Source organism: Merops nubicus, unplaced genomic scaffold (genome assembly GCF_000691845.1).
Source record: "Merops nubicus isolate BGI_N331 unplaced genomic scaffold, ASM69184v1 scaffold9616, whole genome shotgun sequence".
NCBI lineage: Eukaryota > Metazoa > Chordata > Aves > Coraciiformes > Meropidae > Merops > Merops nubicus.
The window spans coordinates 65,977-66,521 of NW_008614835.1; positions in this window are offsets into that span (position 1 = coordinate 65,977).

Genomic DNA, 545 nt, shown 5'->3' on the forward strand with positions numbered 1-545 from the left:
CCTTTGTCTCCTCCTTTTCCACTTCCCCTTCATGCTCCCAGGAACTTCTCACAACCCAAGCCCATCTGTACACTCCGTGGGAACTCCTCTGGCAGAGGTAACTTGTTGGCTCACCCTGTGATCTTCTACCCTGTGCCAGGACCAGCACAGAAAGGGAAGGCCATGGCACTCAGATGCATTTGGACTTCACTACAGACCTGAGGTCCTGCCAGAAGACACGCTCAATTCAGCTCCAACCTAATGTTGTGAGTCACTCTATTTATTCAGAAAATGCTTATAAAATATTCAGTCTTCCCTCTTTTAGTATGTTTCCTATTGTTTCCCATTCTCAAGTGGTCTTCCAACTGGGTGTATATAAATAACCTTCTCTGAACTTGGAATAATTTTGATCTTCTCTATGCACCCCCACCTGACACAGCCTTAACCTCTCTCCTGCTGGTAGTTTGCTCTTTATACAATTCCATACTCTGCTTGAAGTTATTTTTCTTGGAAGGCTGCACTGTGTGCGTGACAGCCCCAGCATGACACTGCAGAAGTTTCTGCAT